The sequence below is a fragment of the Callospermophilus lateralis genome, chromosome 8 (assembly GCF_048772815.1).
Source record: "Callospermophilus lateralis isolate mCalLat2 chromosome 8, mCalLat2.hap1, whole genome shotgun sequence".
In the NCBI taxonomy this organism is placed as follows: Eukaryota; Metazoa; Chordata; class Mammalia; order Rodentia; family Sciuridae; genus Callospermophilus; species Callospermophilus lateralis.
Window position 1 is genome coordinate 38,023,792 of NC_135312.1, and position 17,326 is coordinate 38,041,117.

General features: G+C 36.4%; 1 protein-coding gene across 1 annotated transcript in view; it reads right to left on the bottom strand.

The window, feature by feature from the left end:
• Window positions 1-17,326, bottom strand: part of Fryl (FRY like transcription coactivator) — a 229,476-nt gene that overhangs the window by 177,136 nt on the left and 35,014 nt on the right. The window contains exon 2 of the mRNA XM_076864900.1: window positions 15,762-15,945. The gene's annotated coding sequence lies outside the window, so the exon portion shown is untranslated. The remainder of the gene's footprint in view (window positions 1-15,761; window positions 15,946-17,326) is intronic.

Below are 17,326 nucleotides of genomic sequence, written 5' to 3' on the forward strand. Positions count from 1 at the left end.
AATACATATTTTTAGAATAATTTCTTATTATATTTCTATGTTGGCACAGGGGGAAAAAATGGAATTTGACCAAAAATGATCATACAAATGCTCTCCACTCTACATAGTAGCCCAGTAAGACATCAATGTGGAATGCACTGCCAGTCCATATCTCTGGAATATAATTCTACCCCTAACTTCTAAAAATCCATTACTATAACTATTCCTCACATAAATTAACAGAAATAATACACTCAACCAATATTTATGGACAGAACTATCTGCCAAGAATCAGGGACAAAAGAGTGAATAAAACAAAAATCCCTAGCCTTGGAATTTACTTAAAGTGGGAGTTCAAGCTTTTTAAAGTTATTTCTTTGCAAATCTGAAAAAAAATGAAGATTTGTCATCCCAAAATGCACACTTATCTAATTTTACACAGTTTTGAGCCTTTGTAATCTAACCACTAATTATGGATTAAAACTCTGATTAAAATCCTCTTTATACTTCCTTTCTAATCCTACTGTTTATAGGAGATAGTTTCACAATTTTACTATTCATCGTGAAGGGCAGTACTTCTTTTTTGCTCTTTTAACTACTTAGAGCCCTCAAATTCAATGAGAATGCTTATTTATTCCATTTGTACCTCTCATGAATTTCTAGGTTATCAGATTACCCTTTATTGATCTTGGGCTTTCCAGAATAATCGATCCTAATGTCTTTCATAGCTTCATATAAGGGACTTTCTGATTTCATTTATTCTCTGGGCTCCCTTAAGCCAAAACATCCCTCTCCTCACTCAAACCTACAGTTAGTCTTTGCAAAAGTTCTCCCCTAAAATCTCTGAAAGAAGATATGCTCAAGAGAAACACAGTAAAAGCTTAACTATTAACAGAAACTATCAATTAACCAAAAATTTTCAGTTCTTGCTTTTTACAAAAAGAGAACATGTTATGCATTAAAAAATTATTTTCTTTAAAAAAATGCAACATCAAAAACACTTTCAAGCATCATTATGGTCTCTACTCAATGTTACACCTTTCATATCTATAGCTTAAAAATTATACAATGGAAATTGCTCTGCCTGGTTATGGTTTTAAGTTCCAGTAAGATCAAAAACAAAAAATATTCATGCAAATTTGATAGGCATATTTTACGTTTTTATAGAACAACTTGAAATAAAAGGGTTAACCAGTTTCATCAAAATTTTAAGTTAGGGCTGGGGTTGTGGCTCAGTGGTAGAGCACTTGCCTCACATGTTATACACTGGGTTCCATTCTCAGCACCGTATATAAATAAATGAATAAAATAATGTCCATAAAAAGGGGGGATCTGAGGATGTAGCTCAGTTGGTAGACTGCCTGCCTTGCATGCACAGGCCCTGGGTTCAATCCCCAGCACTATTTAAAAAAAAAAAAAAAGTTAGAGAAGAGGGACAGGGAAGAGTAGCTACTCAAGGTCCCAAGACAGGTATAGGATCACAGTTTAGTGTCCCACATTTGTCTTTCCTCTTCACCTCAATTTACCGCATCTAGCAAGCTTAGAGAAGCCCAACTTCTTCCTCAAGAGAAACTATGAAAGCATTCATCCCATTGATGGTTTAGATCCCCTATATCTCCCAAATTTATTGCTCCAAAACAACTTCTCTAAACTTAAGGATGATGATCTGTCATCTGAAATCTCACAATGTGTATCAAAAGACTTCAAAATTTTTATGATTTTTTACCCCATAATGCCACTTCCAAAGCCAATCCTAGAAAAATAATCAGAAATGCCCATACAAATCTATTTGCAAAGATTTGTTTACTGTACTATTATCTTTATGAACAGAATATTGCAGCAGAATGCAAAGAACAAAAACAGAGGGCCAGTTGGAAAAAAATCACAATATATTCATAAGATGAAATGTTATTAATTTGGAAAAAGCTAGCCTAGTGCAGTGGCAAAACCTGTAATCCCAGCAATTTGGGAGGCTGGTACTGGATTGCAAGTTCAAGGACAGATTCAGAAACTCAGTGAGGCCCTAAACAACTTAGTGGAACTCTTTCTCAAATTTTTTTTAAAAATCAAATTTTTTTTATTATAGATAGACATGATACCTTTTGTTTATTTATTTTATGTGGTGCTGAGGATCAAACCAAGTGCCTCACATGTGCTAGGCAAGCACTCTACCACTGAGCTATAACCCCAACCATAATACTCACCATATATTTATAAGATCAAACATAAAACAATACATATAGTATCTTCCCAACTGTTAGAGATAAAATTATGGTTCAAAGCAAAGAACAGCCTGTAACCCAGTGGTTTGGGAGGCCAAGGCAGGAGGATTACACGTTCAAAGCCAGCTTCTGCACTTAGTGACACCCTCCCTCAAAATAAAAGCTAAAAAGAGGGGGTTCTGGGGATGTGGCTCAGTGGTTAAGTGCCCCTGGATTCAATTCCTGGTATAAAAAAATACCCAAAAAAGAGCAACGAATAGATCCTGAAGACAAGACTAAAATTGTCAAGAGTACTCAATCTCTGACTCCATTTCCTCATCTACGCAATAAGGATAATAGAATATCTTAGAGCTATGGTGAGAATTAAGTGTAAACGATAAAAAATACTTAAATGGTATTTGAAATATAGCAAGTATACTCAATGTTATAATTTATTAACATATATCACATGTTAGGCAAATGTTGCAAAATTTCCCAAGAAAGTAATAAAAATTTTAATACCTAGAGACTGCCATTATTTATTCCAATTAACTTCTGGGTTAATTTTTTTCAGGTCTTTTAATACACATTAAACATTACACAATTTTAGTTGGAATTATATTGAATAATTTCTAGTGGTTACATTTTTTGTCAAGGTATCCTCATTGAATCATTCCACTAACACTGAGCATTAGGTTCAGTTCTTCAATGTACTGAACAATGAAGACACTGTACAATGAAGACACTGCAGGAAATATCTTGATTGGCAGTCTTTGTACACACTTTGATTTTTTTCCCTTCAAGAAAAAGTATTGAAACAGAACTGCTATCTCAAGTGATAGGAAATGCATTTGGCTTTGCTCCCCTACTGACCTGTATGGAATGCAGACACACAGCAGCTGTTCAAAAATGCAAGTTTCTACTCCCTCTAAGTGGGTACTCTAAAAGCTATTACTTGCCTTTTTCTCCATGCCTTTTTTGTTTTTTGGTACAACCACTTTCTTCCAATTTAAAGGATCTAGTTTTTCCTATATATCACTCTAAGGCCCATATACAATTTTAGTGTTCCAAAATTCAGTACATTCTTCAAATAGGTTCTTAAGATTTTACTTTATCTGTCACAAAATGGGATTCCTTGTTTGTTAGAAATACGTGCTAAAATATTTACAGATGAAATAACATGACAGAAGAAATGCATCAAAACAACTAGAAGCTATGGAAATGCTTATGGAGGTCATGTGAACTTGGAGGGGTTGTTGGTTGGTTTGTTGCAGAAGGGAGTGCTGGGGATTGAACCCAAGGGCTCTTTACCCTGAGCCACATCCTTTTTATTTTTGAGACAAGAGTCTCACCACCATGCTGAAGTTGGACTGGAACTTTTGATCCTCCTGCTTTAGCCTCCAGAATCACTGAGATTTCAGGTATGTGCCACCACATCCATCTTAAATATTTTTTTAAACTAGTCTAAGCGTGAGGACATAGTTTTTTAAATATATCTTTAAAAGTAGATATAATGAGGGCTGCGGCTGGGGCTCAGTGGCACAGCACTTGCCTAGCATGTGTAAGGCACTCGGTTCAACCCTCAGCACCACATACAAAAATAAATAAAATAAAGGCATGCTGTCCATCTACAACTACAAAAAAATAAATTAAAATAAAAGTAGACATAATGATTAAAATAATTCCTATAAAGCAATTATGGTTCATTTCTACCATAGATATTACAAGAATAATAGTTTAGTCACTATAAAAAAAAAAAAAAGACCTAAAATATTTAAGCCAAAATCAAAAGGGAAGTAAACAACGACAGTATTTGGAATCTTGATTATACTTGCCAGTAATTCCCACAGATAAAAACATACTACAATGCATTTTTCTAAACCATGGCTTCAGCATACCATGCTGATTCTCCAAAACAATATTAGTATTTATATTGTGCATTACAAGAATACAATTATGCCTCTGTATGTGCCCACATGAATATTTGATAAGACGTTTTATTATGTACGAGTATTAAATAATCCAAATTCTCTTGTTGCCTAAGTCTCATCTTGGTACTAAGTTAGGCATATCACAAACAATACTTACAGATTAACACAGCCACTAAAGTGTTTTATTTGTATCCAGAGGCAAGTGAACAAGACCAGTATCATCATCATCATAAAAATAATAATAATGAAACCTACCTCTCTGCACATCTTTTCTTTAGATGTACTGTGGGAAGCTATTACTGATTTCTGTACAGAAAACACTTTACCTGGGAGGCAGGTTGTCAGAGCAAAAGGTTAAACAGCATTTCTAGGCTTGAAGGAGCAATGTTTGCTGGTTAGTTTGACAATAAATGGTAATCACTATTCATTCTAATATTATTCTAAAATTCAAGCTGATTACCAGCTTTTGGTTTCAATGGTACTATTTTTTCCCTGTCTGACTAATGATACCGTTATTAATGAGCAAAACATAGTCCCAGGACAAAAGAAAAATAACAGTGAGCAAAGGAATGACTGGAAGCTGTCACAACCCAACCATGGACCTGTCTCGAATGGTCTCCTCTTCTGTAGCCTTAATAGTTTCCTCCAAAAAAGCTTTCTTTCTTTTGTTTTTTTCAATAATGTAAGAGATTTTCCCATATACATTAATTTGCAATAAACCATTATGGTTTAATTGACATAGAGTAAGAATTAAAAAGAAGTCTGCTTAAGGCTGGTGCAGTGGAGCACGACTATAATCCCAGCAGCTTGGGAGGCTGAGACAGAAGGTTCACAAGTTCAAAGCCAGCCTCAGCAAAAGCAAGGCACCAAGCAACTCGGTGAGACCCTGTCTCTAAATAAAACACAAAATAGGGCCCAGTGGCTGAGTGCCCCTGAGTTCAGTTCCCGGTGCCTCCCTCCCAAAAAAAGAAGTCTACTTAAAATTCCTATTTTCCATCACAATGAAACCTTCCATACAGTATAAGAAGGACAATAGGGTCAGTCCCTATACTTTTTATATAACAATAAAGAAAAACCTACGATAAAATAAAAGATAGGTTTTTCATAACAACCTGAAAATTATAAATCTCACTTCCTTTCCATAAGCTTGACCTACAATTTCCAATATTTCAAGGTTCCAAATTAGAATTATTTGGAAAAAAATCAAGAATTTTACCAAATTAATATAATTTCTGATATTTAAATGTGGACAATGTTTATAAACATTTGTGGTACTTCAAAAAAGAATGCATTTTAACAGGGGACGATGCTAAAATTCGAGCTCTAGGTTACATCTCACCTTCTCTTGAATTTCTAAATGTTCACTATTACTAACCAAAATGAAACACATTTCTAAAAAGCTTCATTGAGAAGAACTTCAAAAAAGAAGAGAAGCAGAGAAGAAAAACTGCAAGAAGGGGAGCTACTGGGATTTAAATAGTCCCTCTAGAAGTTTTTCATTAAAGAATTGTTAAATCCAAAACATCCCTGAACCAGTTAATGACGGGGCATTTCCACAAGAGGCAGAGGGCACAGGAGTTTAATTTTCATAGTGAGGGTCAACTTGAGCACCTAGAATCTGCATTAAATGACACTTAGATACATCCACCACCATTGAGGCATTGGCAGGCAATCTGCAAGACAAATCGTGCAACAGGTTTCAGATACTTGAATTAAACCCATTCCAGCCACAGTCAGGTACCAAGGAGACAGTCATCAGTGTGAGTAAAGGAGGGGACAGGAGAGACACATTGGAGACATGGTTACCAAAGACTAACTGGAGCAACAATCTGTAACTGCACAATGGCTTCTTGCTTCTCTTTTCGGAGCCAGCTAGCTGTTCTTTTTTTAAATGCCCTTTAAGTAACATTCAGGTTCAATAAACGAGGCTGTTCCACTGTGAGCCTCCAGCCCTAACTCCCAACGTGACAGGCCCCCAGAGCTGGTGCTACCATGTACCCTGTGAGTTACACAACAGCTCCTGGCTCCACCCCAAAAAGTGCTTATCTTGCTATTGCCTCCTCCCCACGTTTATGAAAGAAAGTGTTGTGCTGGGCAGGATTTACACCGATTGACAGTTCCTCTCACTCTAGAAATCTGTAAAGGATAATAAGCAATTTATTCAAAGCCACATTCTCTGTACAGAAAACAAGACATTTCAAAGTCAGTAACAAAACAACATTCCATATCAGTTTGGTCACGATGGATGATCATATAGAACATGCCACAAAGCTTAATCCTCCTCACACCAGTACACATAACAACAAGTCAGTAAGTCCTCTCCTACCCCACCCCATCCCACCCCACAAATAGACTGAATTAACCTCTGTGAAGAATAAAGCCTAAGAAACTTACAAACACAGGAGGGTAGAATTCAGAACTGGTTTGTTACACCACGAGAAGCTGCCCTACAGATCCAAATTAAGTAAGTACTCAATAATGACAAAACAACCACTAACTACTGAGAGCCTATTATGTGTGACCAAAAAGGTTAGGTGCTTTACATATATTACTTCATTTTAACTCAAACAAATTCATAATTTTTCCATATGTTCAGCTTTATAGATATGGAAACTGACAAAATTAGAAAATGAACTCATAATACTGCACATCAGGATTTATTTAAATATTTGGTACTAGAGAGTGAACCTAGGAGCACTCTACCACTTGGCTACATCCCCAGCTCCTTTTGTTTGTTTGTTTGTTTAATTTTGAGACACAGTCTCATAAATTTGTTTAGGGACTCACTAAGCTGCTGAAGCTGGATTTAAACTTATGATTCTCCTGCCTCAGCCTCTAGAGTTGCTGGGATTACAGGTGTGGGCCACGGTGTGGTATCCAACGTGAATTCTTTTATGTTTTAAAAGAATAAACTCTTCTCCAGGAATTACATGAGATTAAGTAATAAAAATGCAATTATGCTTCCAATATGTTCTTACATTGATTGCGAATCTCAGAACAAAAATAAATAAACTTAACCAACATGATTTTTTTAAATGTTTCATGAAAAGCAAAGAATAAATTTACCTTTTTGAAGTAAAAACAGGAAAAAAGAGAATACTACGATCAACAAATCAGATTATTTTAAGATTAAGTCAATCCTTTTCTAATGTCTAACTACTTAAAGTCCATGAACAACTTTATAAAGTGACAGTTCCCTGTTTCAGTCAACATTCTTAAAATAATCTTCAACCTAAAACAAGTGCTTCCCAAAGACCAATGCTAATAGTTTAAACACTGTGATAATTCAATCAGCTGTAAAATTCCATATTAATAGTTACTACATTATAGGGAAGACCTGACAAGAATATACAAGAGATCAGTTGCCATATGTGGGGTTTAAAATGAAAATTCCTCCACTAAAATCAGCCTTTTTCTTCCAAGTCCCCACATGCCCCTTTCACTTTGTTACTGCTCTATGTTGAAAGAATTTTTGGTCCCTGGCTCAGTTTAGTGGAGTTCAAGGTCATCAGAATAAACCTTCCAAAAGTTGTCTCTAGACCAATATCCCAATCCTGGTTATACTCCTCATTAAGAGTTTAATACACATTTAAAGCTAGATGCAAATGTTACCTGGAAGATTCATCAGAGGAAAGCAAAAAGGCAAAAACTAGATTTTTAAAGCTTTGTGGAAACCTGATGCCAGATACAGAATAACAGATGAGGAGAGCCCAGCTGTACTCCAGGCACTGCTCTAGACAGTGAAGCTCACAACCAGGGAAAGGACACAGCCCACAACCTTGAGGAATGCGTGGTGTGGTGTGACTCACCCGCTCCAACACCAGCCCTCCCAAACCATCCTAGAACAAGGAGGTAGAAAGTTCCAATATGGCACAAATATAGCTATCACAAAAAACACAAAAGCTTAGCTTTTAATATATCCAGCTTCTGAATTAATGCCATGATTATACTTGAAGCTTTAGTTCTTATGTGGGACTTAAAATGGGAGAGGAAACAAGACTTGTAGAGGACAAAGTGAGGAACTGAGTCATTTCTCCCACCTCACCAGGTTTTTCACCATCACTACTAGTTACATAAATCCTATGTAGAATGCAGTATTTCACTTGTGACATCTTTATCTCTTAAGCTTTTCATAAAGCTGTCAAACCAAGAGCTACATGGAATATTTTTGGTTTCATAGACTCTCCATTTTAAAATAAAAAACCTTCATCACTCCAAACTAAATGCATTATGATTGATGATCACAGTACCAAAAATTCAATTCTTACCTGTAAACACTTACCCAGTTAATATTTCAAAAAAGAGTTTTTTAAAAACTTAAAAAACATAGTCCATAAACTAAGACTTGGTATCCTAATTTAATCTTAAACAAACTCATTTAAAATTTCTATTAAGATTGTATTTTAAAATAATACAATCAAAATACTTTTTATTAGTTAATATAGTTGACACAAGTTTAGATTAATATCTGAAAATTCATATGTAAAATAAATCTGTAAAAGAATCATTATAATTTATAATTTCAGAGAAATGACCTCATATGGAAGCAACACATGTACATGTATACAGTACAGTTACACAGTGCTAAGACATTATAAGTTGGAGAATGTGAATTAAATTCATTTACAGGTAGAAAGGGAGACAGGGAAAGAGAAATGGAAACAGAGGAAAAACTATGAGGACTTTAAAAAAAAAGAGAGTACCTAAAACCATTTTGCAAGCTATGGGGCAGTGAATGACAGTGCCCTTCTCTTTACAGAAGAAACCCGCTGGCTGGCCCTGATATACAAACAAAATCAAGCATGAGAATCAAGTTCAGCACTGTGTCAATATGCAGACTCTTACACTTGACCTAGAAAGATATATAAGAAGCAATCCAGGTGGACAATTAGTCCACGAGATGTTTCAGATAAAAGCAGAAGTACATTTAAATATGCTACATATTCATGACTTTATTGGCCATTATCTGCTACCATGGAAATCAAACATTTAATTTTCTACAAATGTCATTACTCCCATTAAGTCATAAGAACTCTCTGACACTGCCATAGAAACATACTTTCATCAAACTAGTATAGAGAACATAAATATTATTTGATGTGCACAGAACTGTAAAGGTTGCTTCAAAGGGCAAGTAAGATTTTTCTCTCTGAATGAGGTCACTCTTTGAAGTTTCTATTCATGATATCTGTAAAACCGTGCTTGAGATTTGCCTTTCTTATAAGAGATTTCCATGACTGATCTCTCTAATCTCATACAACTCAATAAATGTCTAGAGTCCCTAATCAGTTATGAAAATTAAAAATATACAATTGAGTTCCAAATAAATATATGAATGTTTCTGATATAATAAAAACTATGGTGAACCATAGAATTGACTATCAATAAGGAAAATAGGGTAGGTGGGTTAAAAAAAAAAATCAATCTGAGTGAAGGGATCTAAAAGGGATTAGGGGAACAGTCAGGAGCTATGCAGAGCCTTCAAGAAACAACAAAAAAGCTGGGAGGAGGTAGAGGGTTCTAGGGGCAGAGATGTCATGACTGAAGTTGGGAAATTGCAGATCAGCTAAGAAAAGAGGCAGAAAACTACCAGTCTCGGGCTGCCTAAAAGGAAGTAGTCTGACAAGAGTAGACCTTGAAGCCTAAAGAAAATGATAAAGCCTTCAGTTACTTCACTCTTCCCCAATGAAGGAGCCACCACGAGTTTGAGAAAGCAATATATGAACAGACCCATCATTTCTAAATATTTCATGAAGCAGTTTGGATGAAGAACAGGGACCAAAACAGTGAGACCAGTTTTTTAAAATGGGAGTAGTCCAGAGACATCTTTTTAAAGTAAGGCAAAGGACACAGAAAACACAATGGGAACAGGCATAGGCCCAAAGTAGAACTGAAAGAAAAAACAGAACTGAACAAACAAGGCACTGTCACCTTTCACAGTTGCTACCAGAGTCTGCGACCCAGCTCCTGACCAACTTCTGCACATGGTTACACACACACACACACACACACACACACACACACACCCCTCCCTCTAGCAGACCACACCCACCATAACCAGAGAGCCCTTTCTCTCCAAGCAAATAAGATGACATCTCACACCCCTCCACCCCCTTCTCCCTATAAGCCCACCCAACCAATCTTCATTTCCTAGAAGTTCAACTCTTCCTGCCTCAGCATCCTTCCTCACTGCTTCCTGTCGGGAAAATGGCACTCTGATTTTTTTTTTTTTTTTAAGCAGGTTAACCCTTACTGTCCTTCAAATTTCAGTTCAAATATCATTTAAACTATCATAAAGGCAATCTATATTCTTTCCAATCTAATAAGATGTCTCAATCCTTAAATCTCTCTTGAAATATTTGACCACACATATAGACCTGAGTTTGTTTAATATGGACTCCCCTTTTAGACCATTCCCTGAGAACTGAGATGATGGATATTGGTTACCTAGTGCAAAGCCCAGTATGTGAAACCTGGTAAGTGTTCAACAAATACTAGTTGAATTAATAATAAATAAAGGCACAAAAGGTCATTTCAATTTCTCAATTAGAAAAATGGTTATGCCATTATGTGATAAACGGAAGACAGGAAACTCAGGCTTGTGTACAAAGTCAAATTCTATCACCTGAACTACTAGTGGGCTAGGTCCAAACTATGTACATGGACTCATCAAATAACAAATGGTCACTTAGCCCAAGAATAAATACAGCATTAATAGGAAAAGATGAGAAAACAATAAAGCCAAAAGGATTAGAAAACACATCTATTTAACTGTCAGGAAGAAGAAAATAGAAAAGGTTGACATTAAAAATTGTATAGAGTTTACAAAATAGAAAATTCCAACAAACCTAGAGAAAGGGGGATAGAGAAATGGACAGCTACTGGGCACTGGTGGTGCACACCTGTAATCCCAGAGCTCAGGAGCCTGAGGCAGTAGAATCTCAAGTTCAAAGCCATTTCAGCAATTTAGCAAGGCCCTAAGCAACTTAGCAAGACCCTATCTCAAAATAAAAAAATATAAAAGTCTGGGGACATGGCTCAGTGGTTTAAGTGCCATTGGGTTCAAATCCTAGTACCAAAGAGAAAGAAAGAAAAAGAAAAAAGAAATGAACATCTAACAGAAAAAAGAAATGCAAATGCCTCTTGACCAGATAAAAAGATATTCAATCTCACATGTGATGAGGTCTGGAAATTAGCCTACAATGAGATCATTTGACAGACACCCAAAAGTTTGACAACATATTTTTTTGACAAAGTTAAATATAGACAAATAGGTACCCAAATTACTGGTGAGAACACAAAGAGGTGCAATGAATTTGGCAAAGTCTAGTAAAATTGCAAAATCATTTACCCTTTGATCCTACTACAAACTAACAACCAGCTACCCATGTTGGCCACCCTACAGAGAAACCCAAGGAATTTTGGCCAGGAGCCATAAAGGACCTGAAACCTGCCAAAAATCACATGAGTGTGTTGGAAAGTAACCCAGAAGACTCATTGGGCCCCCTCCAATTGAGCCTTGAGATGAATATGGCCCCAGAAACACCTCGATTGCAGCTTTATTATCAACTCTGGGTTACGGGCACTCAACTAAGCTATCCCCAAGAAATGGGACCACAGTATCTTTGGGTTATAATGCTTACTGTTTTGTCAAGCCATTACATTATCTGGTAATCTGTTAGACAGCAATAGATTACAAGTACATACACAGTATTTTTGACTAAACATTCCTACATAAGGGAATACACCTTATGTCCAAAAAAAAAAAAAAAATGCAAATTCAATTCTTAAGTATATATCCAAGAGGAAAAAAAAAGTGTATTATGTCCACCAAAAGAGATATACAAGATATATACATGCCAAATCGATTCATTATTGCTCTCCACTGCAGAATGGATAGAGCAATGGCAGTATGTCACAATGGAATAATGTACATCAATGAAAAAAACCTACTGTTTCATACTACAGGGGAAAATCTCACAGACAAGGTATTAAGCAAAAAAAGTCAGAAAGACAACTTTTGATGGTATTCCCATGCGGAGACTATTATGTACTAACTGGGAGTACAACAAATGAATAATTAATGTTCTGACTACATTAGTCCTTATGTCATTAGGACCACAATTCTTAGCCTGGCATGATGACACACACTTATGATCCCAGGGACTTGGAAGGCTGAGGCAGAAGAATGGCAAGATCAAGGTCAGCCTGGATTATTTAGTGATACCCTGTCCTCAAAATAAAGAAATAAGAAGGGCTGGAGATGTAGCTCAGTGGAGAACAGCCTTGGATTCAATCCCCAGTACCCCCTACACACACACACACACACACACACACACACACGAAAAATCTCTACTTTGCAAAGCCTAGTGATTTAAAAGCACTAAAGCAAAGGGTCTGCCACTTAGTTTCTTAAGTAAAGTACTATTAGAACTCCACTACATCTGTTCATTTATGTTTTGTCTGTGGCTGCTTTCCCATCAACATCAGCAGTTGAGCAGTATAACAGAGGATAGCAGCTGGCCCACAAAGCCTAAAACATGTACTAACTATCCACTTACAGAAAAAAAAAAAAAAAAATTGCCAACCCCTGACCTAATTGCCATTGGTGCTCAGTACAAAGAGAGACCAGACAGCTAGATGCTGTGGGCTGATTCTTACCAGATTCCTGCTAAGACACAGACTGGCCAAAGAAACTGTACTTGAACATGATCAAGTCCAAGTACTGCACCAATTATTAGGAGATAGAAAGACAGATGAGTAAATTACTTCACAGGAATGTAATCAGGAACATCCCTTTAAAAAAAGGGGTATGGGGACAGGGGAGGAAGAAACTTGAGAAAAATCAATTAACTGCAATAGAAGGGATCCAATCAAACCAAATGTTTTTAAAATGTACCAGAGAATCAGTATCAAGTTTAACTGGACATTTGTAATGCTGGAATTTACATTTTTTTTTTTTTTTTTTAGTGGTGCTGGGGATTGAACCCAGGGCCAAGCACTCTACCAACCGAGCTATATCCTCAGCTCTGGAATTTGCTTTTTTAAATAGTGATAATGGTATTATGGTTATATTTTCTAAGAGTCTTAAGTATATATATGAAAAGTTATATGATATCTAGGATTTACTTTAAAATAATACAGACAGACATGAGAAGAAAGTTGGCAGGATGTATGAACAATCTGCCTATGACTTGATCATTACTGAAACTGGGTGATGAGTACACAGGGATTACAGGGATTCTTTATATTAGTCTGTGTTTTTGTTGTCATTGTTAAATTTTTGGTATTTTGTGAAATATTGGGGATTGAATCCAGAGGTGTTCTGGCATGAACCTATATCTTCAGTGCTTTTTGGGGATTTTTGTTTGTTTTGTTTTTTTAGTTGTAGTTGAACACAATACATTTATTTTATTTATTTATTTTTATGTGGTGCTGAGGATCGAACCTAGCACCTCATACGTGCTAGGCGAGTGCTCCACAGCTGAGCTACAACCCCAGCCTTTTTTTTTTTTTTTTGAGACAAAGTCTGTCTAAATTTCTGAGGCTGACCTAGAACTTGTGATCTTCTTTCCTCAGCCTCCTGAGCTGCTGGGATTATAGGCATGTGCCACTGCATTAGGCTATTAGTCTGTTTTTTCATGTTTTAAATTTTCCATAATGAAAATTTTAAATAATAAGGCAAAATTTTCTTCAGACATTTAAAAAAAAAATCCTGAAATAAAAAGAAGACCTCCTTTTCAATACCTTAGAAATGAACCTGTGCATTCCTAGTAATGACGAGGTCGGAGGTGGCAGTGCTGGGAGTGAGGAGTACAAAGAACCTGAGGGTTGCAGTCCTAGAGAACCATCGCCAATTTACTCACTAATTTCAGCTACTGCAGAAGAATCACACCCTTCTCCTAAATTTCTTTCAGAAGCTATCTGATTTTTTTTTAAAAGATCTGTTTTAATCATATTTTTTGTCACTGTGACTGAAATACCCAACAAGAACAACTTAGGGGAGGGTAACTGCATTTGGGCTTATGGTTTGAGGTTTCAGTCCATAGATGGCCAAATCCACTGCTCAAGGTGGCCTAAGTTGAGGCAGCACATCATGGGGGAAGAACCCAACAGAAAAACGCAGCTCAGCTCATGGCAGGTCAGGAAGTGGCAAGGAGGGGGGAACAGGGAAGAGGCACCCTTCCAGGGCTCTCTCAATGATCCACCTCCTCCAGCAGCCACAGCCCACCTACCTCCCACCTGTCTACAGCTACCATTCAAACTAGGATGGACTCTCACAATCTAATGATTTTACCTCTGAATATTCCTGCATTAACAGGAGCTTTTGGGAGATACCTCATATCCAAACTATAACAGGATCCTAGCACTGGAATCACTGATGTAAAATGCAGTGACCCTGGACAAATACTAAAATGAAAATAATGAACACAAGACGGGGCAAGGATACAAGATGAGAGCCATTAATATAGTACAATACAAGCGTGAATGGAAAGACTACTGGATCAAATGGAGGCAAGTCCTAGAAGTCATAAGAGAAGGCTAAGAAGGAAGAAAGAAAAGAATAAAAGAAATCAACTTCAAAACAGAAGGGTTTTGTGAAAAACATTTTAATAGTGGGACCTTATTCTTTCCCCGTAATTTAATGAAAATAGAACAAAAATGTATCTATCAGATAGGATATAGAAGGACACATATCCTCAAAAAAAAAACTACCAATTTATTCATTAACTTCAAAACACTTAAAAATCATTTAGTCTAATTCATTCATTTCATAGATGAGAAAACTGAGGTTTAGCAAGGCTAATTCATTTGCACTCCAGAACTCTATGTGGTTAATGATGAGAAGAAAAGCCAAAATATACCCCATTCCCTACCTACTCACCTTCCATTTTCATCTAATGCTACAGTTCCCATCTGGTGACTTCTTTACTTTACTATAAATGTCACTACGTATTTTCATTCACATATAGCAGGCATTTGGCAAATATTTATTAACTGGCTCAACCTGAGCCTACTTCAATCCTTTCATTTTTAAGATATCCCATTTCAGCTCAGTTTTCCTCCTCTACCCCAAATCCCCAGATGTGTTCTGAGCAAACCTCAGCAATGCCCGGAAAATGGGCTTCAGGAAAAATGTTAAAATATGAAAAGGCACAGATAATGCCGTGCAATAAAAAGAGCTGGCATTACAAACCTCTCTTATTTTCTCCATAAATATGTGCGTAATTTGCAATCACCAGGAGGTAAGAGGATCTTCTTGATTCAATGGGTTCAAAATATAAATAGATAGGAAAAGACAGTAATAGGATATACTTCCTCAGCCTTACAATAAGGGATTAAAGAGAACATATAAAGTACACAGGCATAAAGCTGTTCACATAGTTTATATTTATTCTTTATAAATATTACATATTATACTGTACCCAGAATGTAATGTGGAAAGAATCTTTTAAAGCCTCCAAAAACCTAATGCTACTGCTACTTTTAGATGTGATTTAGGAAAACTCAGTGAAAAGAAAACAAAGTGTAAGTATTAGCTTATATATAAAGAGAAGGCCCAGAAAAGGAAGCAAGCAATCCAACCAACAATTGGTTTACAAATTTCCACTATTCTTTAAAAAAAAAAAAAAAAAATACATATACTTACCACTTAGAAATAGCTATTGAGGCACAGATTTTATAGAAAAGACACCAAATTTGGAAAGGATCCATCTAGAAGCTTCTTCAATCTGTAGCTTGTACTTTACAGGCACTCAAGTGGGCACCTGGGGCAAAGCAGCGGTGATTCTCCATGTATGGAGCAGAATAGGGAATGTTGAAGGCTGAAAGATCTAAAACAGAAGAAGGAAATATGGTTGGTTATTAATAACAGCCATGCCTCAAACCAAAGTTAACATTTTAGCAGCTGTCACATAACATATCACAAGTGAAATTAGAATTATATTTGAGAATTTGGTCAAGAAAAGCTTACAGGGCTGGGGATATAGCTCAGTTGGTAGAGTGCTTGCCTTGCATGCACAAGGCCCTGGGTTCAATCCCCAGCACCATACACACACACACACACACACACACACACACACACACACACTCTCTCACACACACACACCCCAAAAAAGAAAAAAAAGAAAAAAAAACTTATAAAAAATATTCAAAAGCAAAGAAAATTTTTTTATTTTTCCTCAGGGCTAGGAACATATAGGTGGAGCACATTCCTCACACACATGAGGCCCTGGGTTCAATTACCAGCAAAAAGTAAAATTAAAATATCTCAACTCTTCAGAGAAACTATCTGGAGAAAATAAAAGACTGAGAATTCATCTTTCAAGGGTTCTAACTTAAATGTTTTTCACTACCTATAAAACCCTTTGAGTAGATTACAAACTCCTCACTATCTTAAAGAAAATGTGAATCAGAATTACCTGCTTCTTGATAACACAAGGACCATGATAGTGTCTACAAAGCCTTTCTCTGAAAAGGTCCCTAGGAGACAGGTGCTCTCCATTGCTGGTGGCAGGGTCAATGTCAACAAGGTGACTAATATATTGACTCTTTGACCCAAAAATCCTCTTCCTGGGAAACCATCTTACAAATAAAACTGGACACTTGCAGAAAGACAGTTGTACAGCAAGATTATTATGGTATTAATTGTAAAAGTAAAACATGGAAAACAACCCAAGAGGACTGGTAAAATCACTTATGGAATTCATAAAAGGAGATTCCAAGCAGCCATAAAATGAGAGAGGAAGATCACTGCGACACTAGACTATATTAAATAAGCAAGGTACAAATAACATGCTATATTCTGTGTTTTTAAAAAATGTTATTGGTTTGGTGGGGTGGCACTTGCCTATAAGCCCAGCAGCTTGGGAGGCTGAGGCTGGAGGCTCTTGAGTTCAAAGCCAACTTCAGCAACTTAGCAAGGCCCTAAGCAACCCTATCTCTAAATAAAAAATATTTTTAAAAAGGGCTAGAAACGTGGCTCAGTGGTTAAGCATCTCTGGGTTCAATCCCCTATAACCCCACACACACAAAAAAAAATTTATTGTCTGCATTTAACAAAAAGGGAAGAGAAGAAAAAGTACAAAAGCACTGTAATGATAACATGAGAAATTGGTCAAATGGTTACCTAGAAAGGACAATAAGGAAACAGGATGAGAGAACGAATCTTTTGACTTCTGAAATGTGAATGTTCGAATAAAATTAATTTTTTAT